The following is a 25,323-nucleotide window of genomic DNA, read 5'->3' on the forward strand; positions in this document are numbered from 1 at the left end:
CATAACATGTCAGGGGTAAATAAATGAAGCCAAGATAAATTGATAACATTGAAACCAAGGAACTATAACTAATAGGTTTTCTAGATTTTTAAATATTTACTATATTCTAAATATTTAATACCAAAGTTTAAGCTTAAGTTCATGTAAAATATTTTGAGAGTAAAATTATCACGAGAAAAGGCGGACTTTAATTTTATAATTTTTTGGCTGTTGTAAGCTTGATTTTAGTTTATATAAAATTGGTTATTTTGAATGAAAATCAATAAAAATGAAAATGATTCCGGTGTTTAACAATGCATTGCCGAATTTGCATCGAAAAGTTTTCAATTGTGAAAGAAAACCAATTTAAAGATTGCATTGTCTTTTCTTACTCAGTAATTAACTAATATAATACATGCTCATTGTTCTCAAAAGCAATCCAAGGCAATCAGAAATTTATTCTATTTTATTATTATCGGTTGTTGGATATGTATTCGTTTACAATAAGGTTTGATAAATCTAAATAAATATATTAATTACATAAATTCATAGCCCATTTCTCCCGGTGCACTGAAACCCACGGATAGCCGTCTAGTTTTTGGATCGCTTGTGGCTATATTGGAGTCCTTGAAAGGGAATTGCGCTGCCTTTGATCAGAAGTGAGTTAATTGGCCATTTGGCAGGCTCCATGGTATTTCTAAATTGGATCAAAGGTATGATGGAGAAGCATAAACAGTCGCCACCCAGACACCCACCCACTGGCGATTTGAGAACACCCCCTGGTTTTTCCGGCCATGTGTACTAATTAAAACCTGGCATATTCGTAGCCTAAAAATACCAAGGCTGCCCGAGCATTTTGGCCATATTTCGTGGCATTCAAGGAGGCGGAGCGATTTCCACGTTCCAAGTTCCAGTTGCAACCACCGCCCACCGCCTGCCGCCCACCTGGAAAGAGCAGTAACGCCCGCGAATCGGACTACCCATCTCTTTTGCACCGGCGGAGAAAACCCGTTTTCCACTGCACATGCGCAACTTTTGTGCCGACCGGCAACCCTCTCTCTTTCTCGCTCTCTCCGCCACTCTCTTTTGCAATGAGTGCTTTTGGCCAAAAGCGAGCATGCAACACACAACTAGTATGCGCTCGAACTCGGTAATGCGCGCATCATGGGCGAGAGTGGGCGCGCAAGGCCAAAACAGGTTGCCACACGATGGGTGGCGGTGGGTGGTTTTCGTATCCGTAACCGTATCCACACACATATCTATATCCACAAATATCCCAAAGTTGTGAATAACCCAAAAGTGCGTGCCCCTGATTGGGCCAAGGTAGGAGTATCGTTAGATCAACAGCTCCACACGACATGAGCAAACACAAGAGTGCCAAAGTTTACACTGTCACGTGCTTGTCAACCAACGTCTCGGCGGCTTTATAACGCCCATGACCCCGGGCACGCTGGAACGCTGAAACGCTGAAACGCTGAAACGCTGAAGCTTTACAAGTGACCCCCGGCCGCGTGGACTTTGCACCCGGTGAACGACAACTGCTGCTACCTGAACTACCTGAAGTCCCCACAGCGCTTTCATGTAAGTATTGTTCAGTCAACAATTGCGTGATAGTGTTCTAGATAATCATCTATCACAGCGGGGGTGCTGATTCTGTGCCGAAGTTTAGGATATTAACACAATAAAATATACAAATATTTATAATACATATTTATAATTCAAGATCTGGTACACTTTGTATATAAATTAAAACATAATTCATTTTGTAAAAACATAAAGAGTAAAAAAAAAAAGCAAGGATTCAAATTTTAAACTTGCTGTTGATATTGTTATAATATTACTGAAAACCTCAAATATAGCCAATCAAATATTTGCATATAGGAACTCGTGAACTTTCATAAAAGCATAAGGTATATATAAATTAAAACATAATTCATTTTGTAAAAACATAAAGAGTAAAAGAAAAAAAAGCAAGGATTCAAATTTTAAACTTGCTGTTGATATTGTTATAATATTACTGAAAACCTCAAATATAGCCAATCAAATATTTGCATATAGGAACTCGTGAACTTTCATAAAACCATAAGGTATATATAAATTAAAACATAATTCATTTTGTAAAAACATAAAGAGTAAAAGAAAAAAAAAGCAAGGATTCAAATTTTTACTCGTGAACTTTCATAAAACCACTAAGGTAAATTATATTTATATTTATTTCTTTATATAAAAACATAAAGAGTAAAAGAAAAAAAAGCAAGGATTCAAATTTTTACTCGTGAACTTTCATAAAACCACTAAGGTAAATTATATTTGACTAGTCATAAATAGTCATAGCTCTCAATTAAATTGTAATAAAGCGGGTAATGGTTATTAATATTTAATATATAAAGGTATATACATAAATAAATTTAAAATACAAGTTTAATAAATGCATTGGATAATTCTAATCCGATTAACGTTTTCTTACTACTTAAATATTTTTTGCATAGACACACAAAAGTAATAGATATTTAAGACTTCAAGACTTCAATTCGTGACGAAATGTAGGCTCCTTCAAAGGTGCTGGACCAACGGACTGTAGCATATGTTTCCATTAGTTTTCCTTGACGAGCTAGGTAATGCCATGCAATGGGTTTAAAAAATACCTTGCGGAGCGCCTAAGAGTTTTCTCCTGCGCTCGTTATTTATTTTTTTTTATTCGTATGATGAAAAGCCACGCAACTATGTTCGTCGCGTGTCTGGGACCATAAACAGAAATTGTTTCGCAAAACGCCTCCGTCGCTTTTGCGGGCACCATCGACATTGCAAAATAAACCTGCCCATCGAGAGAAACAAAAAATTATCATGGGCAAAATAATCGTATTCATAAATAAATATGCTTTCCCATTTTCACCGCCACCCAACCCCTTGCCCATCTAAAGCATATACGATATGTGGTACACCCTTAGCCTAGGCAGCTATTCATCAGCGCATCATGTTTAAGCGTTCGTGGCGTCGATGATACAACCGATAAGAGACCAATTTCGCAATTGCGGCGCTGGAATTTTTAATTAGTTCAAGAAAGCCGCAGCCGGCTGTCGGCCAGGTAGCACGGCCACCACACTCACTCTTGTTATGGTTAAAAGGTGTAGAACCAGTCGAGAACGAAGTAATATCCTCCGAAGCGCACACGAAACGCAAGCGAATTTGCATACTGCCGCTGCGATACTTTGAAGGTCCGAGAACGGTCATAAAATGTATTAAACTAAAGTATGTGTTAAGTGCACATGTCACAGGTCAAATTCACTAGTGTTATGATTTATCTTTTTTCCGATTTTCGTGAGGTTTTGAAGTTAAAAGCGGTTGAATGGGGTAATATACAAATTCTCTAATAAATACAAAAATAGGCTTAAATCTTTGATTGTTAGGACATTATTAATTTATTTGGTTTCGTTAAGACTAGATAAAATAACTTAAAAACTTCACTGCTTTACGCCAAAGTGAAATCATAACTGTTTTTACTTGCGAATTTAATTTTGGGCCAAAATTATAATAACCATAATTGATTCCTTCCTATGTTATTCACCTTTTTTTTGCCTTCAAATATAATTGCATAAAAAAATAATTACGAAAACGTTATTATTTTCCCACTGATTTTCGTATTCTAAAAATTAAAAATCAACCTCATTATTTTTAATTGGAATTAATAGATCAACGAATTGTAGATGAATTTCCGCATTTGCATTATTTTCACCTTAAACAATATAATTAAAGTCCCAAAAGTTAGCATGCAACAATTTTGTTTAAATCGTTCCACTCTTTTTTTCTACTTAGACCTTCCTAGTTCGCTTTGAGAAACCAAGCTAATTAACAGTTTTGTTTTGGTCTTTGTGTCCAAAAGTATTTTGTTTCCGATCGCGAATAAGTACGAATTGTTCGTGCTCATACGCTCGTAACTAACCGACTGGCTAGACTCTGTGTGCGGTTAGGAAAACTTGGCGGTTACCAGCGAAGTATGGAATAATTAAAAACAATTCAATTCGCAATTTGCACCATAATAAAATAAATTACATATTCATTTATGCAGAATATAACCGCTAAACTGCAACTGCAACAGCAACACCGCAGATCGGCGACGGCCAGTTGGCCACATCTACGTCCATATCCACATCCACATCCACATGCAAGCGGATTGCACTTGGGTGCAGTGGAGCAAGAAGTTGGACCTACACGAAGGGTCGTTGCCTGCCTTTGGCTGTGGGAATGGCGATACCTAACGTACTCGATTGATTGTTTCAAAATAGATAATATACTATACATTGGAGTTTGGGCAGTAAGCAGACGAAATACCTATATTTTGTAAACGCCAGCTTGACACGCTCCTGAGTTTTGGGTCAAATTTCTACGCTTCTGTGCGAATAAAATAAGGCCACCGATGAATATTCATAATCCAGTCTAGGAACGAGTCTGCTTTGTTGTGTGGCATGCAACTATTTCTCGCGTTCGACTAAAATAGAATTTGTTTCATTTGACGGTAGACTGAATCCACCGTCTGACAGCCCTCCTCCCATATGCCATATGAATACTTTTTAGCAAAATGAATTTTTATTTTAATGAAGAGCGCCACTGCACGCACATTTCTTCGGGAAACCTTGTTAAGTGTGTAAATTATTGAGAAACATTGCTAATTTTTTTCTAAACAAACATAACTTATTAATGCTTTCAACCCATTCTCACCATTAAATGTGAAATTTATATAGCAGCAGGCAATGCAAAAAATACTGGGCGTGACTATCGCAATTATTATTTTGTATGATTAATATATATTTATTTATTTTAACAAGAAGCTAGGAAGCACACTTACACCTTTTTATAGTATAGTATATTGAACAGTGATTTATTAAATTATGTATAAGCTGTCTTTGAAAGCTAAAACCAAATTAAAAAAAAATGATTGGCATTAAGAAAGCTTCAATTCAGTTTGGCAATCGTTGGGTTACCAACTGAGACTCTTTCTAAAAACCTATCCAGCTATGAAAAGACCAACTATCAGCTGGGGGAACAGGTTTAGTTTATGGCTTTTAGGGGTCGCTTTTAACGGGAGCCACCGCTACAGTGAGTGTTTAGCGTTCGTGCTGGCGATTAAGCTGTTCATTCGCTTGGCACGCTTTTTGTGGCAACCCCTTGACTGTTATTAAAAAATACCAGCCTCCATTTGCAGGAAGTTAATGAAATGTTTTCTACAAAAATTCTTATATAATGTCTTTATTATTATTCTTTGCTACTCATAAGGGTGATAATTTATTTGTCATTTAACCTTTCATACCTTCTAGTTTTCTTAAACTCAAATAGATAAACAAATATATTAAAGAAGGGTTTTAGTTTTAAAATCCAACTAATATTTTAGAGCACAATAAAATATTATTCCTTAAAGCTTACTTACTTTGAAATTAAATTGATTTAAATATTTCGCACGGCTTACATTACCGGAAAATGAGCCTTTAAATTCCTTGAATTTCCTGCTTTAAAAATGGGATTCACCGTAGTCGATTATTTGCGGACTTTCCGTTTAACACTCTGATGCCTGATGTCCGTGTGCCAGGTGGACTGGGCGAAATGGAGCTGCGCCCGCAAAGGTCTGGCGCTTGCGGATGAAGAACAGGGAATTTATAAAAAAATGTGAGTGCTTTCATTGATGTTGGTTTATCGGAGGTGGCATTCCCCGGCTTTTTACATTGTATACTGCCCATGAAGTCCAACCTTTTATTTAAATGTTAACAATAAAAATGAATTTGCATTTATTGATTTTTGGGCAGAAGTGTTGCTGTGGGGGCGACACTTTTAAAAGAGGTCATATCCCTCATATCCATATCTACGTAGCGAATCAGCCAACCGGTTTTTTTCTTTGCTACTGAGATTGCATTGTGTCTTCTCTTTTTTTTGTTTTTTTGACCAGACCACCTTTAATAAGCCTGTTAGATACGCCATTATTGTCTTCAAGTTGGCCAAAATGAAAGGAGCACATACGCCAGCACAGACGTAATAAAGAGAGAGCAGGAGCCGTAGATCCTGCAGTAGCCGTTTGTTAAGCCTTTGTCTAGCAGCCATTTTAAGTGCCATAAAAAACTCCAAAAGTTGTAGGAACAATGTAGACAGCGTGTTTTCATTTTATGCGAATTAAGCTGCCACTTGAACAACTTTGCCTTCACCAGCGACTGGACCGCCGAGACCGACACTGACAACAACAACGACAAAGGCAACGGCAACAACGACGACGACGACGACGTCACTGACAGCGGCAGTGGCAGTCCAAGAACAACACACACGAGGCACATCCACATGAGTGTTAGGTACACACGATTGTTCATATGTGGATGGACTTTATAAGGGAAGAGCCCAGATTTTTTACGAGTTTCAGTGCACGAATTTGAAGCTAATCTAAAAGTTCACGTTATTTTTTACCAAAAAAGTTAAATTATTAATAACAAAATCATTTACAACAGTAACACTTTTCCACTAAATAAAATGCATACAAAATTCCATTTATTTCCGATAAAAACTTTTCAATCAAATTTTTACATTAAACTGAGATCAAATTAAAAAATATAAATACATTAATTGATTTTCTAAAAAATTGTACGTGTTTAATAAATAATATCCCAGGTAATATGTTTTGTGGAATATTTCTTTTTTATTTTTTCAATAAAATAGGTTTTTTAGAAACTACGTTTAATATTTTGAAAATGGGGTTTTTTAATGAAAGCATTAATTGTTAAATAAAATAAAAAATATATATATATTTATTTTTATATTAAGTTACAAATCAATTTCAATTTCAGCCCCGAATTTTATTTTATTTTCTACCCCTACGATCATGGCAGAATTTCGCTAGGAACTAAAAAAAATTACAGCATACTTTTAGGACGATGCCAGGACACGGCCTGGCAGCATTTCCTACAGGGCACGAAGGACATCCTCGTCTACATCAAAAGAGAGCGCCCACAAGGGATACAGTTGTTAACGTGGCCAAGGAGCAGCGTCTATGGCGGGGACAAAAACACCAACATGGTTGCCACGAGTGTCGCGAAGGACGAAGGAAGAGAAACGAGGGCTGCAGTTGAAGGAGCAGAAGCAGGGCACTTTATGTGCATATAATGTTCGCACACACACTGAGGGACGACCCTTCGAGTACAGTGTCGGCCAAGTTGCGGGGAATTGTTAATATTGTCTGGGCCTGTAAGCAGCATTTACATGCTGGCAGACACCACGTACTACATACGTCCAGGCTGATGGACGAGCTCCTGTTTCTGATCCCGCTCCAGCTCCAGCTCTAGCTCCTAGCGGATGATGCCGGCTTTAAGTAGGCCCGCCCGGCAACAGAAATTGGTTTAAAAATATCCACATCCTTGCATTTTGCAGATGTTGAATTAACCGACCCGGCTTTCATTAGAAGCAAAGGATGGATTCAGTGCAGGAGTTTCAGGGTGAGTGTTTGCCATGTGTGTAGCATAGTCCCGAGTACATGGGCTAGGCTTTATACATTAATAAGTGGTGCAATGAGCACAGGCAGTAGCCAAAGTTAAATCCTAGGGTTCGGCTCTTTTTGGAAAGTAATAAGGAACAAAATATTTTGCTAGTGATGGTAAGGGGTAACATCATTAAAATTACAAAAAAATCGATCCAAAATTACAAACTAAGATTTAAACGCAGATTTTTAGAGATTTTAGTCACAAGCCTTTTAAGATATACCTCTTAAGAATCGGAAGTCTGTAAGATAAGTTATGGAATTAAATCTTCAAGTTTGGGTAGCTGGTTCCGCAAAGCCATTTTTTGGAAATTAAGAAAGGGGTAACATCATTAAAATTACAAAAAAATCGATATAAAATTACAAACCAAGATTTAAACGCAGATTTTTAGAGAATTAAGCCACAAGCCTTTTAAGCTATGCCTCTTAAGAATCGGAAGTCTGTAAGATAGGTTATGGAATTTAGACATCAGGTTTTAGTCACTGGTTCCGCAAAGCCATTTTTTGGAAATTAGGAAAGGGGTTACATCATTAAAATTAAAAAAAAATCGATCCAAAATGACAAACTAAGATTTAAACGCAGATTTTTAGAGATTTTAGTCACAAGCCTTTTAAGATATACCTCTAAAGAATCGGAAGTCTGTAAGATAAGTTTTGGAATTAAAACTTCAGGTTTTGGTTGCTGGTTCCTCAAAGCCATTTTTTGGAAATTAAGATTATTAAAATTACAAAAAAAATCGATCCAAAATTACAAACCAAGATTTAAACGCAGATTTTTAGAGATTTTAGTCACAAGCCTTTAAAGACATACCTCTTAAGAATCGGAAGTCTGTAAGAGAAGTTATTGACGTAAAACTTCAGGTTTAAGTCGCTGGTTCCGCAAAGCCATATTTTGGAAATTAAGAAAGGGGTAACATCAATAAAATTACAAACAAATCGATCCAAAATTACAAACTAAGATTTAAACGCAGATTTTTAGAGATTTTAGTCACAAGCCTTTTAAGATATACCTCTTAAGAATCGGAAGTCTGTAAGATAAGTTATGGAATTTAAACTTCAGGTTTTAGTCACTGGTTCCGCAAAGCCATTTTTTGGAAATTAGGAAAGGGGTTACATCATTAAAATTACAAAAAAATCGTTCCAAAATTACAAACTAAGATTTAAACGCAGATTTTTAGAGATTTAAGTCACAAGCCTTTTAAGATATACCTCTTAAGAATCGGAAGTCTGTAAGATAAGTTATGGAATTAAATCTTCAGGTTTGGGTAGCTGGTTCCGGAAAGCCATTTTTTGGAAATTAAGAAAGGGGTAACATCATTAAAATTACAAAAAATCGATCAAAAATTACAAACTAAGATTTAAACGCAGATTTTAAGAGATTTTAGTCACAAGCCTTTTAAGATATACCTCTTAAGAATCGGAAGTCTGTAAGATAAGTTATGGAATTAAATCTTCAGGTTTGGGTAGCTGGTTCCGGAAAGCCATTTTTTGGAAATTAAGAAAGGGGTAACATCATTAAAAATACAAAAAAATCGACCCAAAATTACAAACTAAGATTTAAACGCAGATTTTAAGAGATTTTAGTCACCAGCCTTTTAAGATATACCTCTTAAGAATCGGAAGTCTGTAAGATAAGTTATGGAATTAAATCTTCAGGTTTGGGTAGCTGGTTCCGGAAAGCCATTTTTTGGAAATTAAGAAAGGGGTAACATCATTAAAATTACAAAAAATCGATCAAAAATTACAAACTAAGATTTAAACGCAGATTTTTAAAGATTTTAGTCGCAAGCCTTATAAGATATACCTCTCAAGAATCGGAAGTCTGTAAGATAAGTTATGGAATTAAAACTTCAGGTTTTGGTTGCTGGTTCCGCAAAGCCATTTTTTGGAAATTAAGAAAGGGGTAACATCATTAAAATTACAAAAAAATCGTTCCAAAATTACAAACTAAGATTTAAACGCAGATTTTTAGAGATTTTAGTCACAAGCCTTTTAAGATATACCTCTTAAGAATCGGAAGTCTGTAAGATAAGTTATGGAATTAAATCTTCAGGTTTGGGTAGCTGGTTCCGGAAAGCCATTTTTTGGAAATTAAGAAAGGGGTAACATCATTAAAATTACAAAAAAATCGATCCAAAATTACAAACTAAGATTTAAACGCAGATTTTAAGAGATTTTAGTCACAAGCCTTTTAAGATATACCTCTTAAGAATCGGAAGTCTGTAAGATAAGTTATGGAATTAAATCTTCAGGTTTGGGTAGCTGGTTCCGGAAAGCCATTTTTTGGAAATTAAGAAAGGGGTAACATCATTAAAATTACAAAAAAATCGATCCAAAATTACAAACTAAGATTTAAACGCAGATTTTTAAAGATTTTAGTCACAAGCCTTTTAAGATATACCTCTTAAGAATCGGAAGTCTGTAAGATAAGTTATGGAATTAAATCTTCAGGTTTGGGTAGCTGGTTCCGGAAAGCCATTTTTTGGAAATTAAGAAAGGGGTAACATCATTAAAATTACAAAAAAATCGATCCAAAATTACAAACTAAGATTTAAACGCAGATTTTTAGAGATTTTAGTCACAAGCCTTTTAAGATATACCTCTTAAGAATCGGAAGTCTGTAAGATAAGTTATGGAATTAAATCTTCAGGTTTGGGTAGCTGGTTCCGGAAAGCCATTTTTTGAAAATTAAGAAAGGGGTAACATCATTAAAATTACAAAAAAATCGATCCAAAATTACAAACTAAGATTTAAACGCAGATTTTAAGAGATTTTAGTCACAAGCCTTTTAAGATATACCTCTTAAGAATCGGAAGTCTGTAAGATAAGTTATGGAATTAAAACTTCAGGTTTTGGTTGCTGGTTCCGCAAAGCCATTTTTTGGAAATTAAGAAAGGGGTAACATCATTAAAATTATAAAAAAATCGATCCAAAATTACAAACCAAGATTTAAATGCAGATTTTTAGAGAATTTAGTCACAAGCCTTTTAAGATATACCTCTTACGAATCGGAAGTCTGTAAGAGAAGTTATTGTCTTGAAACTTCAGGTTTTAGTCGCTGGTTCCGCAAAGCCATTTTTTGGAAATTTAGAAAGGGGTTACATCATTAAAATTACAAGCCATTATTTAAACGTAGATTTTTAAGGAACTAAACCACAAGTCTATATTTTCACAGAAAGGTGTATCTGTATTGTATATTGCAATTCAAAGTTGTATTCAATACTTTACTATGGTATCCTACAATCAGCTTCATATCTTTATGGGGCTTAAATCCACTTAAGACGATAACTTATCCGATATATTTCGATTGAGGCAGCACCACACTTCAGTAGTCGATTGGACACGGCCTGGCAGCCGGATTTCGTCCTCAAGCGTCTTAGGTACTCGAATAAAAAATAATGATGCGAGAGTAAATGAGATGCTATTCAATTCAAATGGCGTGGGATGCATGTGAAATGATACGCACATTCGAAGGTGTACGTATGCCCATATGCCATTTCAAATCCAAATCCATATCTATGTGGATGGGTTCGGCACATGCGAGTGTGTGGAGTACATTGATGCTTGGTGTATATACGAGTGTGGTATCCAGAAAGTAACACACATGGATAGCTCGCTCATTTACCGCCTATACTGTCGCCGGGAGTCATTCGTCAGTCAATCCGTCGTCCTCCCATTTTCCCCCTCCCTCAGCCATGATGTCCTTGCTGCCCTCCTTGTACCGCTCCGCTCCATTCAGGCATGTGCGCAAAACCAGCGCACATTCGTCAGAATTTGCATTTCAATTCGAATGTCAGGATGACGGAGCGTTGAATTTGGGTGGCGTTGCCATCGGAATGAAAATAAATCACGCTGCTTCAGCGCATAGGCAACTGGGAAATGGGAAATGGGAAATGGGGGATGTGGAGATGGAGCTGGAAGCTGAATTCTGCGGAATGGGAACGCACCACAAGAGCAAAACAGAGCCACCATTAAACCAAAACAGACCCCGGGGCGTTCGTTTTGGGGGTGGAACTCATTTATTCGCAGTTTTTTAGTTGTTGTTGTTGCCAATGCGAAAATGAATGTGGAAACTTTTCCGCCATCATTTTGAGTGATGTCAATTAGATTGATTTGATCAGCGAAAATATGTGATTTATCAGACAGCAACAGCGCCTGGGCGGCCCCAGGACATTCGTCTCATCGCCCCAAAAACGCAATCTACATACATCTACTCCTGGTGGCCAAATCCCGACCACGGTGCGTATGAATATCTAATGTGGCACACACGTACGCAATCCGCTTCATCACTTGTTCGTTCGTTCATCTACTTCATCAATCAGTCATCTAACTAGTTCTGTCATCCTACGTTAGTCGTCTGGAGGGGAAAATGCAACACTCTCTTTAGGGTCCAGTTTTTGGTAAATAAGATTTTCAGGGTCATTGGAGTGCTTTAAGATTTGTAGTTGAAAGAAACTTTAGGAAAATGCAAGAAAATGGCTTAGCTGAATATTTTGATTTGGTTATTATTATCCCTAATGTTTTTAAGCGGAGATTCATGAGTGAGATTCAGGACACTTAAACTTCATTAACATAGGTTTAAATGTCAATCAGATATAATAATTAAATTAGAACCCTACTTTCTTATTTATATTAATTTATAATCATTTTGGTTTTCTATTTGTTTTTAATATGGCAAAAAATAAAACATTTTCATTAAGCTAAAAACAGTGAATTTAAAATGCACATTCTTGTTGAATTTCTTTATATTTGTTAGCTTAATAATATTTCAATAAACCATTTAAAAACCTGTCAAAACAAACTTTTTACCGAATTGCGGTCATTAAATAAAAGCCCCAATCATTTTCCGATGAAATATCACCCACTATTTTATTTCCAAATTAGTTAACCTAACCCCCCAAACGCCCAAATCAAGGCGAATAACTTGTGCTATGACGACCATAATGAGGGATATTTGATTAACCGCTTTCCACCGGCCTCGTTGTGGGACTATAATATAACAACGTATCCGGCTGGCGAATCACTTCGCCAAACAAAAGCGGCACGTTACTAGCAACGCCTACAATATTAATAAACCATTGGGCGAAGCACTTGCGGCGCCGCACAAAGCAAATAAAATAAATCAAATCGGAGAAAAGAAAGCAGGCAAATCGCAATCTGAGTGTGTAATGGGGGAAAACAAAGGGGAGTCCCCCATTTTATTTCTGTTTCTTTTTTTTGTTTTGGAAGCCCAAAATTTATGCGCGCTCTTTGCCCGGCCGCTCCCACGCAATGTTCCAAAAATTTTCCGGGGATTCGGGGATTGGGAAATCGGGGTACTGGAGATCGGGAACTGGTCCTGCGGTTGCGACGGGTTGTCCCTTTTTTTCGGGGGTGGCTACATGTGTCAATAACTCATTTTCAAATGGAAATAACATCGAATAAAATTCGCGCTTCCTCTAGCTTTTTTTTTCCGTATATGCCCCTCCCACCATCGAAGTGCCAGTGCCATGTGTGTCAATCCATTTATACTTGTGTTGGCCGTGGTTTGGGCCACGCCACGGCCCCTTTTGACTGATGAAATATCGTGACAAGCAGTATAAAAGCTATTAAAGTCGAGTGTAGATGGCGCTACTTGAATTTGTCAAAATGTCTTTTTACGCGCAGCCGGCACAGGCAAACGAATCCAATACACGCCTATGGCAAAGTCGAACCGCGAATACCCCTCCCCCACCCTCAAAGCCACCACCCACCCACAAAACACACACACACACACACACATACGTCATGGGGAATAACGGGTGAAACTTTGATTGATGCCGTTGTGTCACGCAGGCGCGCATGTGGCTAATGGGCGGTCGGCGGCATAAAAAACCGTCGACTTTTTAGGAGAAAGGGGTCGCAGCTGGGGACGCCGCAAATCAATTGAGTGATGTTGCCAATTTGGGCATTGTTCGGGCCGCAGATTTGGTGAGCTATCTTAATCGAGCTCCATTCGCTTGTTTTAGTGCACTTGCAAACGGCAGAACAGCTTGTAAGAGGTGCACAAAAAAAAAGTAAACTTGTTAAGCATACAAATATGTCTAATTAAAAAAAGCAAACAAATAAACGTAAATTGTAAATTTTAGAATAATGAATTTTCAATTGATATTTTTTATTAATAATTTTTTTTATTTGGCGCAAATGTAGAGAATGAAATTTGAAATTGTATAGAAAAGTTTGTATTACAACAATTTTCAAGACATCTATAAATTTCTGATTTGGTCTTTAAACAAATTTATTTATGTTCTACAAGTTTTATAAAGCTTTACCAAGTTAATTGTAGTAATAAAGTTCCATAATTAAATCGCGAAATATACATTTGAAATATATAGGTTCAATAGCAATACTTATTAATTTGCATTTGAGTGTTAAGTGATTTGTATGAAGATTTGTATGGAGCTAATGAACTAACAGTGAACTGTATAAAGAGTTGGAGCTAATAAACTCATTGACCATAAATAGTTGATTTAATTTTCTTAACGTAAAACTCTTAGTAAACTATACTGGTAATTTTCTCCAGTGCTGTTCCCCGCTGTTGTTCAAGTGGCGTCCACAAATAAACGCGCGCCCCAAATGCATCAAAGTAACGAGCTCAAGCTGCGCACCACAGCCAGTCCTGGTCAGAAGGAGTGCTCCAATCGGGGATGTCGCGGGAATAGCCACTCAAATGCCCTACAAGCGACTGGCGCCTGCAGTTGTGATATATGAAATTAACTTAATAAAGCAGTGAAATATCGCCAGTGAATGGAACGCGATTCGCAAGACGCGATCAGCGGGCGCTAGGCGACTTGCTGCGACTCCATAAATTGTGGCACTTTGGGGGTCAGCGTCAGCCAGCGCCTGAGAGATGTGGCATCCCGCAACACCTAAGGTGTCCGCTGGCTAACTTTGGTCACAGATATTTGCTAGGCCTGTGGAACACTAGTCATGAATGTGAAGGGCTAATTAGGAACTCTTTTGGGAACTTTATGGTTCGACTTAAAGATACCCTATTTAAAATATATAAATAATCTCACTAGAACCGATTTGATTTATGGTGGTGATTGGTTTCTTAGGATTTTCTAATTATGTATTATGTTTACGAATTTTAAGTAGTGAATTTAAAGGGCTATTAAGGAACTATTTTTGGAACTTTATTTTTTGTATACAAAATACATAATTAATGTAAGCAAAGAAAACTGAGATATATATATCATATAAATAGTCAAACACCATTAAAATAGTTTTATTTTTTTAGGGGTTTTTAAAAATGCAAACTTCTAGTTCCGATTAAAAAATACAAATTTGCCGATTTAAGTTAATGGCTAAGGGCCATATAAGAATAAGTTGTTCTTTTCTAATAAAATCGATCCTTTAAGAAAATATAATTTTACTCTTTCAAGACAAATTGCTAGTCCCATCTTAAAGAACCTAGAACTTAAAGTTTCATAGACGAGGACTTATCCCCCACTTCGATTAAAATTTTGCATAAGAAATATTTAGCCGGCTTAATTCGAAATTCCCCCGGGAGTTTAAGCTGTCGAATTGCATTCGAAGGACCCCAAAAACCGATTGTGGGGGTCTGGTCACCACAAGAGTGTGTGTGTTGTGCCCCGATGATGGCATTGTGCGCCATTGTTCAACGGAGCCCCATTGTCTGGGCTAAATTAAGCAAACTTTGCATGGGTGCCTTGCATAGTTTCGTCCCAAATCAATTCACCCGGAGCCGGAGGACTCCGGGATCTCTGCCCACCTTATCTCCGGCATCCACTCCACTCCACTCAACCCCTGCCGTTGTCCAAAAAAACAGACGGATTTCGAAAGAAGCACCAGATATAGACCTCGCAGCACCCTGCCGGCCTTAACTTTTCACTATAACTGTTCCGAATATGCCGTAAGCCGTAAGCCTGCCCGTAAGCAGAGCGCAATAAATTACGTTAAAGACGCCAGGCCCAGGCCCATGGAACCAGAACCAGAACCAGACCCAGACCCAGAAATTTGCATTCCATGCGACACCACCCCTTCGACGGAGTCGGCACACGCATCATCATAATTAATAAGAGACAATTTGACAATGGCCCTTTAGCGTTAACAGCGATATTACTTTCGGTGGCAAAGTGAGCAGCCGCCGGAAAAGGGAAAGCACACACACTACACTCTACTACACACACTCGCCGGATGGAACACACCCCCTTGCCATTTTGCGCCAAATTAAATTCAACCTCAATTGAGGGGTTAATTTCTATCACCAGGCAAACAAAAACAAAAACGCCCAGCCCGCAGACGCTACGTGGGGTGGCCTCGAAAAAGGGGAGTGGATGGGTGGATGGGTGGTTGGGGGGATGGGCGGGGATGGGCTGGGATGGACTGGGATGGTGGGTGAATTGGAAGGTCGCCCCATTATCTGCATCGAGTTCCACATAGAAAATCATTACGGCATTCGCACCATGAGACGTATTCAATTTGAGTGTCGTTGAGCTCTTTATTACGTTAGTGTGAAAGTCGCGTGCACCGAAAGCCCAGCTGTACACTGGGAAAAAACTAATAGGACTCTTAAGTAGAAAGAAAAATATTTAGAGCTGTACTGCTATAATAGTAAACAAAAGCGTTTATTTAACAACAAATTTTTGTATTATTTCTTATGAAGGCTTAAAATTGTTTAGCTTTTAATTTTATGCTCACAATTGAAACAAAAATTCTAATTGAATATAGTTTATGGCAAACATTACCATGAATAAGTTTATATGGAATTCAAAGACGTCCTTCCCTTTTTTTTTAATTAAAGAACTTATAATTATTTTGTGTGTATCGTCCTGGGCCATCGCATCGCATCCCCGGGCACGGGCACCACCTCCTGCCCCGCCTCCTTGCGCCTTTTGGCATTCATTCACGGTGCGTAAGTCACAGCAACAACAATAACAGAGCCGGGCATTTGGTGGAGGAAGTGGAAGTGGAAGTAAATTGAAAGCATGCTGCGCGGCCAGAAGAGGACTTCTCCTGCAGCCCTAGCCCTAGCCCTAACCCTAACCCTTCAATTGGCAGTGCCACGAAATCCATTAGCAGGCAGCGTGCGGCGAGGAGAGAAAGCCAAGAGCCAAGTGCCAGCAGCCAGCAGCATCGGCAAAGCGGTGTCCATGAGGCTTTTATGCACGGAGTGTCCTGCCTCGCTTTCGGTTAACCATGGGCATGCCACTCCACTCGATTCCACTCCTGGCTTTCAATCTCGACGAGACTCATAAACATATGCGCCTCACGTCGTTTGGCGTGAATTTAATGTGGCGTCGGTGGAGTAGACGACACCCCCAGCAGCAGGCTATAGCTTTGGCTAAAAGACCCAGACCCAGTCCCAAACACCCGACTTCAGACAGACGGTTAGCCGTTCTTTGATGAGGTTACTGACTTTGGCGAATTAACTCCCACTATGGCCCTGGGCCGCTGGGGTCGCTGGCGAACCGGAAACCACTGCATTTTGTTGGCCCAAAACCGGGGTGGCACGCTTCAACGCCTCGGAAAATCTCAGGGGACACTTTAGCAGTACAATGCAGCATTTAGATAAACCGAGACTTTAGAGCCCTTTCGACTTGGCCGGAATAAATACTGAAGTTCGCAGCACACTGCACAGAGGCTGGGGTGGCGGTGGCGGGAATCAATCCTTCTTCGCGGGGGTGCGTTCTTGTAGCCAGATTAGTTAAATAGTATTGCGATGGGGAGAATTTGTTTTGCTCATTTAATTGAAATTAATAGCTGATACAATTAGGGAGAAAAAGAGGAAAATACAATTAAGTAAAATATTAATGGATTCTGATTTATTTATTCATCAACGTTATTGTTGTTTACAATTATTTAAAATGTAGATATGATATTGCATACAGAAAAATATGTACTGAAAAATTTGTAGACTTTTTATTGCGAAGTATGCCTTGTTTAGACATAATCTTAACAGGTTATAACTAAGATATCTAAAAAACCTTAACATCTATAAAAATTAAGTCAATAATATTACTTTTCTGATACAAATTAAATTGGGGGGACAAATAAGAAAATAACAAATTAGCAAAATATTAAATGTTTTTAATTTATTTTTCCTAAATCATATTAAAATTTGGTTTACAGTTCTTTTAACGACAGATTTATGAATATCCTAATTTGAAATATTAATTATTTCTCTGATATTAACTAAATGCCTTATTATTATTGTATTACCTTTCTGGGAAAAATGCTGTTCTTTATAAATAAGGTAGTACAAATCAAAAATAAAACTGGATAACTCCGTTTATTATTTGATTAAAATATCATAATATTTGCAGATTAAATATTGCCCTTTAATGATAATAACACCCCCAAGGAAAGCATATTTATATCACAGTACTTCCAATCAAATTAATCACTACGAAACCCCCTCGCAAACAAAGAACTAACTAAGTCAACATATGCCACTAAGCGTGGCTGTTCGTTTAACCACATTTCACCGGATTCCGGCCCACCGATCTAATCAAACAATCAAACAGAAATAATCGGGCATATCAAAGCCCCACTACAAGTGCCCCGAAATCCAATTGGGACGGCTCACCGATGCTAGCTGCCATAAATTTTATTTATTTATGTGTGCACCGTTTTGTTTTCCGCTCTGGTCTGGTCTTGGCAACGCGAAATGGGAAGGAGTAGTATATCGGGCCGAAAATCGGCCATGAATATCAATGGGGGGAATTGTGCGTCATCGGCACGCGCCGGTTTCATCCGATACAGTGACTGTGTGGCTTAGCCTTGCCTCCAATCTTGGCCCAGACGGTCGTCCTTCGGCGGATTTTGGTATTGGAATTGGGACTGAGGGTGGTTCTTTTCAGTGGGCCATTGATATTGTTTTTATCAGCCAGACGAGGGACTGGCGACCTGGCCGCGGGCCTTTAGCACTTGTGCTCCTGATGCGTATTTAATTTTATTTTATTTGGGATTTCTCGCAACCAGGGGGAAGTAAATCACGGCAGTCTTGGTATTTTTTTCCAAACCCAATCGGAAAGTGTGGTCCTTTTTTTTGCTGGGGTGGTGGCCCAGGACTCGATATCGACACTATAAGCATATGTGTGCAGATGTGTGTATTTTCCGGCTTACACTTGTCCCATCGAAGAAAACGAAGAAAACAGGGAAAAAGTGACATCGAGTGCTGAGTGTTGATTGCTCGTCATTGGCACATAAGATAAATGAGTGTCTACCCTCGGCGGCAATAGCAACAGCAACAGCAGCTGAAGCTTTCGTATTAAATTCATGAAAGTTAAGTGCTTGGTAATTGGTGTTATAAAATATTTATGACAGACAGCCCAACAGCAGGCAGTTCCGTTGGCAGAACAGGTAGGCGAATAACAGTTCATACCTTTTTAAGCGTCGCAGTCGTCCTGAATCCTTCGGGCGGACTGATGGCCAAAGTTAGATTTGGCTCTAATTGACATTAATTATTTAAAAGGACGTCGTGCGAATCCTTCGACCTAAGTGCCGCTCTTTGCCCTGTGAGCCCTCAAAGCTTACCAAAAAAAGAACCAGCGTTAAATAAGTTAAGCAATTGGAAAACGTCTGGTGTTCTACCTACAAAAACTTGCTAGTGCAGTGAGAATTCAAGGCAATTGTAATTCTACACACAGTTAAAAATAAAACTCAACAAAAAAAAGTTTCGTAAAACTAAAAAAAAATTTAATTATATTTTTATGAATTTTGAAGGGCATAACTTACATTTATTGTATTTTATATGGCCAAAATAAGCTATTAAATTTAACATTATAAAATAAATTTAAACTGAAAACCATGATGGCACCGAAAATTGAATTAAAACAACAAATAAAATATGATCTTAGGTAAAAATTTTAATTATTTAAATATATTATTTTAATTTAAATAAATCGAGAAAAAATATTTATTCATGCTTTCCTATAGAAATATAATTTTTAATTTACTCTAAAGATAGTAATAAGGTCTCTAACTTTCAGGTGTCATTCTTATGGTCTAATCATCTCAGTGAACCCCATTCATTTCGACACCCTAGCCAGACGGCACTAAGGATTTTGGCTTGGCTCACTTGACCGGGCAAAAAGCATCGCCAAACTGATAATGATGCTGTTGGCGACTTTGTGTTTGCTCATGCCGGTAGCCTTGTGTTTGTGCCCTGGTCCACAGTCCTTGGTCCGTGGTCCGTGGTCCTTGGTCCTTGCAGGGGCTGGCTTTGATGTTTTGCCAGGATGATGAATTATATTTGACATCTATGTGCTTGGCCCCCGCTACTCGGGTATTAACATGTGTGTACTAGTCAGGAGTATGGGAATGAGTACTCGTGCATGCGCACCAAAAAACCACCCACCGGTCCACCCACACTCGTGTGATGAGAGCCGCACTTGGATATGTTTATTTTACTGTCAAAACATTAAAGTAAACTCCCGCCGAGGCCGCCGCACAGGGTTGATTGTTATCAGGGGGCGGTGTCGACAGCGGTGGGTATTTTATCGAGGGTGGAAAACCCGCTGCAGACACGTGGTCCTCGCTCCTCGGTTCTTGGTCCTTTCGGCCACCTTCGGTTTGACTCCGTAGACAAGTCTATTTGCATATGTTGACGGCATACTCTAACAGATCCTGGTGGATTTCCTGCTTAACGGCCATGGCCATCACAACCCCTCTTTACACAAAAAAAATAACCTACACACATGCGGCTGGCTGTGTGGCATGCCTTTTTGACAACTCATAACAATCACTCATCATAAACAAAGTCACTTTTTTTATGTGAGAAAGTTGCCTGGAAAAAATTAAATATATGTGGACTCACACAAATTGCAGGTGAAGCTGCTGCTTTGGGGCAAAATCCCCTTGGCTCATGAGTTAACGACTTGCCAATTAGTTAATTAGCGAACTCCTGCTGCGGCCCTTTGACGTCTTATCCTCTTGATTCCTTCGGCTAGTCACTCATTTATCTATGCAGGCAAGGGCAGCCCGAGCTCAAGGCATCTTGCGGTCAATTAAAACAATCCGCAAAATAATTGCCAAGAAATTTATTCGCTTCATTAGCTTGTTCAGCCAAGTCAGTGGAAAAGAAGAGACAGGCGAGAGTTAAGTGAACCAAGTCAGTCAGAAAATTAAGTGAAATAATTAAAACTCAATCGGAATCTATTAGATTTGTGTAGCCTTTGGCTTTGGCTTTGGCATTGGCTTTCGGCCACGGCCCTTGTCAGCAGTCGAGGGATGAACATAAACACACAAATAAATTTGGCAGGACGGCAGCTAATCTCCCAGCAAGGGGTTAGCCCTGGTGTAAATGATGGGGTTGAAAGGGTCCGGGATGGTTGAGGATGGTTCAGGATGGTCCAGGATTTGAAAGTGCAACAATCGCTGGGGCTTTCGACTGACAACGACCATTTATCACCCACGCAGCATCTTTCATAATCAGGCTGGCCTGGCCTGGTCGGCAAAATGCAAATGACTCAGTCTGCGGCGGAGCTGCATATAAAGGACCCGGCCGCGGCTTTTAATTTACAACGTCCTACGTCCTACGTCCTACGTCCTACGTCCTACGTTATACGTATATGTATCTGTATCTATACGTTCACGTACACGTTCAGCAGGGTCCACAGCCGCCATCTTCGCCACAATGCCAGACAAAAGGTCGACACGTTCCCATTCCGACCGACTTAATTAATTTATGCACTCATGGTCGGTCGCAATGCATCGCGGGGTCTCTTCGGGAAAGGGGTTTGGGATCCAGGGATGAGATGCCCAGTTTAGTCGGTCTTCAGCCAAAGGTGGACATCATTTCTGGGGCTCGCTCTGTTCTTGAAAACCCGCCTAATTTTAAAATTAATGAGCGGCATCTTGATGGCCGATGGCAGCGATAAGCCCCATGATTTTGACTGTCCCAGAGATCCACTGAGAGCCCACGTCCCTGCCGCTCGATCACAGCTTAAGTAAATCACGTGTTTATTGGCACTTCACTTACGACACCGTCACCAGACTATAGGAGAAAAGGAAACCCCTTAACCCGAACCACAACCAAAACCAAAGCCAAAACGAAAACGAAAACGAATACAAAAACCAAAATGGCATCACTCTATAGGGCCTGCACTCTATATTGCCCCGGTCCGATCCATTGGGATCGAGGTATAGGTATAGGGATCGGCATCGGCATCGGGATCGGGATCGAGGAAACCGGACCGACTGACCAACGTCATTAATTAGCTGGCCGTGAAGTGTGGGGAACGAATGGAAACCGACGTGTTTATTTGGTTTGTATGCCCGTTCAACAGCCCAAATGTATTGGGGCTTCATTTAGGAGCTTCTTTTGTTTTGAAAACTTTGCCGCTCGGTACAGCCATGCCTCGAATATGAGACAGATTATATTTAACTTACAGATAGTATTGCATTATATTTGACTAACCTAAATAAACAATATAATAATTTCTGTTAAAATATTTGAAATTATGTTAATTAATTGACCATGAAATGGAAACTTCGAAAAATGATATTTTTGATTGTTTGTTTGTGGAATAAAAAAAAAATAAGTTTTCTAAATAATTAATCCGTATTTTTAAAACGACATTAGCCAAGCTGTAAGCTTAAAAAAATATATATAAAACATTATTTCATAGTCATTGTTTTGTTTTATTATTTTATTTTTGTATTATTTAATTTTCATGTAAGACTCCCTACTATTCAGACTCCATTTTTTTTATAATTGTTTTATTGGATATGGACATATTGTATGGTCTGAATAAACTAAACAATAGCTTAGAAATTCTAACTTTAATTTCTCATAAACATGGTATGAGGTCCTCTATTTCAAGTCATCACTGTAGTCAACACGTTGTGTCATTTATTTTGTTTGACCGGAAACTCTTTATCTTACGGTGAATCTTCTTGATATTTCAGATGTGAAAAGCCCAAATACCGATGCATTCTTGATTCGTGACATTAAGACAAAAATAAACTTGATTTTGGTATAAAATTGATTCATTCATTTTCAATCCATTGAGTAAGATTCTTATCCGATGGATGAGTCGGGCCAGCCTCAGCACATCCAACTGTGTGCGCATCCAACAGGTAGTCAGACCAGACAAACTGTCTCCACTTGGAATCCAAGTTTTTTCCCACTTCTTTGTTTTTTAAATCGTAAGAGTACATGGATTTTGAATAGAGGTAAGCATATATTTTCATAATTAATGATTTCATTTAATTTCAAGTCAATGATTGATTCAGCACAATAAAAAAGGAATAATTTCTTTTATTTCAGAAACTGAAACCAAAAAGCTTATTTCTGATCGTTTGAATTGCATGTAAGTAAGAATAAAATATCTTGAAATAATCATTAAAGTACTATTTGTTTCAGATTTCTGAATTCAATCCTGGCTGCAAGAAAACTCCGCTGGAACTATACGGTTTGTGTATCATTTTGTTACTGACAAATTTAATTATATTCACTAATTAAAATTTTTATTTTACAGAGGTCCAACCTACTTCCTCATCTGCATTCTTATTTTCAATGGACCGGCTCGAAACAATTGGACATTAATATTAACAAAACACTTAAAATTTGATTATGAAAATGTACACAATACTGTGATACTGTTGTAACTTAAATATTTTTCAATATTGTCCAACAAGAATTTATTGAATATAAATAGATGCACATTTTCCATCTTAACGATATCTTGGTAGCTCAGAGTATAATTAATCTTAATGAAAATAATGTTTACACTTGTTAATTTTTTTCATCAAAATATGTAAAACGAAATCTTTAACTTAAGAAGAACCAAATTGCAAGAACTACATTACAAAAACAGATTATAAAAATATTTATGTTAAAAAAATCATGTCTATACGAACACCTTTTTACGAAGTATTTTAAAACTTAATATATAATATTAATTTTATGTGTTGTTACCTTGTATTAAGTGGCGATTATTGTTATAATTATAAACGCATTCGTTTTAGGATCAAGCAAATTCAATATAATGCATTTATAGAACGACACAATAAACTTAAAACCAGTTATGGATTTAAGATTGAAAAATCAATTAAAATGCTTAAATTGTTATGTCAGCACCTTGAAGTTAGTAAAAAATATAAAGTGTGATAAGGTTTGGCTTTTTTTTATTTTCTATATACGTTACGTTGTTTTAATTTTGGTTTTACTAATTTTGTATTGCTCAGAGTTAACTTATTCCAAGGGGGAATAAGTAAAATATCTCTTAGGATCCAATGTTTTTTAACTTAGCTGCAATTGTTGCCACATGATTAACATTTCTGTTTGTTTTGATCCCTTAGACCATACCTAAAAATTAAACACAATGAAAATAACAAAACAATATTTCAAACTTACGATATGGCTAAATTAAACTTTAAATTCATTGGCAATACTTCGCTTAGTTGAAAGCCGATCACGCATACGCAACCACCAAAAACTACAATTTGTTACAGCCCAAGAGTATGCAACATTTTCTGTAATCAAATTTGTGAAGCATACTTATATGTTTAATTATTGTCTGAAAAACAGCTGCTTGATTTGTATGTACGTAACCAGTTTATGTGCTAAATAGCATTAGGAGATTTATTAGTTGCTAATTTATTTAAAACTCAATAAAAGGCAGCTCCGAAGTCAATTCTTGACTGATCTTTGGAAACTCCTGTTATGGTTATGTAAATGACATTTATAACGATATCTTTTTATGATATCCTATAAGGTGTAGCTCAGATGGGATATTACACTTCTAATTTCTGTACTAGGAGATAAAATAAACACCCAGCTATGGCACGTAAATAAATTAGACTGTGTTGTCGGTTAAGTAATTTAATATAAAATTTGAGTTTGTGAATAAGTCTTTACGACTCTTAACGAAATACTTTTGGAATTGAATGCGAATGCTTTTGCGATATATCTTAAGCCTTGAATATTAAAAAGACAAGCAATTTGTGAAAAAACAATGCTCAATCACCTTAATATCCACTATAAATTTGATTCATTTATTGTGCATTGTTATAAGTCATAGTACCACAGCCCAAGCTTGGGTCGCCAAAGGACGGCTGCGAATATATTTATTGTTTTCCGCTTACTACCTGAATACGAATTAGCATCGGAACCATCCCCGTCCGCCCCGGCCAGCATTTATATACGAATATACGAAAGTAATGTCTTGAGCAGTCGCCGGATCGTGCCCCATAAATCATGCCAAAACTGAGTTCGGGCATAGAAAGTCAAAGTAAACAGCCATCACTTAAAGTCATTCAAGCATTTATTTATGTCAAAACATTGTCCGCTTAGCTGCTGCGAACCTTTTGGCGAGGGACTGGGAATCGGGGATCAGGAACCCAAGGGGTCAGTTGGCCAGTCGAATGTATAACTCAATTATAGGCGGCTGTGTGCTCACCTCGCAGCGGGGCGTCGGCGCATTAGCCACTCCTCCATGCCTTCCTCCGATTTTGTCCTTAACTGCTAGACGATCGCACAATGCTCCTGTGGCGATCGGGGTCATTGCGGTTTCGGGACCGTCTCCCCGGAATCGGAATCTGCAGGACCAGATAACCGATAGACTAGACTGCATAGATGTCATTAGAAGCCCGGCACCGATCCTCAATGAAATCGGTCTCTCTGCAGCGGGCTTGTCTTCATTATCTGGGAAGGGGAGAACTAGGGGCGATAGGGATTCTCCTATTCCTGTGTGGCCCGCATGCGCAATCGGATCGCACATTTTGCCCACGACCGACCGAACTCCAAGGGCCCTGTGTACATGATTCTGTTTAACGAGAACAATGTTCTTGCAATCCCAGCCTTGGCCACACCGCAGTTACTTCGTTGGCGATCGCCTTTATTCTGGTGC

The 25,323-nt window shown here is 38.3% G+C and overlaps 1 long non-coding RNA gene across 5 annotated transcripts; it reads left to right on the forward strand.

The window, feature by feature from the left end:
* The first annotated feature begins 1,131 nt into the window (after positions 1-1,131).
* On the forward strand, positions 1,132-23,326 carry LOC128257557 (uncharacterized). 5 transcript variants are annotated; one of them, XR_008267879.1, is made up of 7 exons: positions 1,132-1,560; positions 6,798-7,318; positions 7,378-7,442; positions 22,379-22,645; positions 22,740-22,782; positions 22,836-22,884; positions 22,951-23,326. It is a non-coding gene; the product is annotated as an uncharacterized LOC128257557 (long non-coding RNA). The 5 variants fall into 5 exon arrangements; XR_008267882.1 differs by having other exon boundaries at positions 6,798-7,442; positions 22,719-22,782; XR_008267878.1 differs by having other exon boundaries at positions 6,798-7,442.
* The last annotated feature ends 1,997 nt before the right edge of the window (positions 23,327-25,323 follow it).

The sequence above is a fragment of the Drosophila gunungcola genome (assembly GCF_025200985.1).
Source record: "Drosophila gunungcola strain Sukarami chromosome 3L unlocalized genomic scaffold, Dgunungcola_SK_2 000002F, whole genome shotgun sequence".
Lineage (NCBI taxonomy): Eukaryota > Metazoa > Arthropoda > Insecta > Diptera > Drosophilidae > Drosophila > Drosophila gunungcola.